This window comes from Peromyscus californicus, unplaced genomic scaffold (assembly GCF_007827085.1).
Source record: "Peromyscus californicus insignis strain IS unplaced genomic scaffold, ASM782708v3 Scaffold_10__1_contigs__length_136768540, whole genome shotgun sequence".
Classification (NCBI taxonomy): Eukaryota; Metazoa; Chordata; class Mammalia; order Rodentia; family Cricetidae; genus Peromyscus; species Peromyscus californicus.
The window spans coordinates 99,483,250-99,484,074 of NW_026294391.1; positions in this window are offsets into that span (position 1 = coordinate 99,483,250).

Genomic DNA, 825 nt, shown 5'->3' on the forward strand with positions numbered 1-825 from the left:
TTTAAAAATAAGAAAAAGTCCTAGATCAAATTTGAATCAGAAATATCACTATAAACTCTCCCTTTTAAAAATAAAACAGTGATTACTAACTCTGATCCTTGACAAGACTTAGAAGTGACGAGTACCTATTTAATAACAAGCACCTCTGGCACACAAAATTGTAGTATTCAAATAAAACTAGCGTTACTTGGACAAATTATTAGCTACAGTCTGGTGTGGCTCTAATAACATTAGTGTTCAATAGCTTCAATATTTAAACATAACTATATTACCATTAATAAAATATGACTTCTTTTCTAGAAATCAAAGAAGCTACCAATAGTTATCATGGTTATGGCAAAAGATTCGAGAACTAATTTGGAAATTTTTCCATTGATCTAACAATGGAACAATTTGAGTATTAAAATGAGAACTCACTGTGATCCATAGAAACATCAAATACATAAAGGTCCATTTATTCAAAATGAAATGATGCAAAAACATGAGTCATGGCTAGGGATTTCTAGTTGTCCTCAAAACTGTTAAATGAAAAGCAACAACCAAGCATTTTCTTCTGCCTTTCCCATAAAAAAATGTTATTTCACAATAGCCAGAGAGTTAATTAACAAACTTTCTTCTTTATGAAAGAATTCCAAATAGTAAATGCAGAAGAAATAACAACACTGGAAAATCACATATCTTCAAGCTAAATGAAATAATGAGGCTAGGTAATAATCATCAGCAGGTCCTAAAATCATTAGGTGAAAGAGTTCCTGATTGTGGTTTCCCCTCTCTCTACTGACCCCAATCCCTCCCCACCTCCCCTCTATCTGGATCCATTCCTTC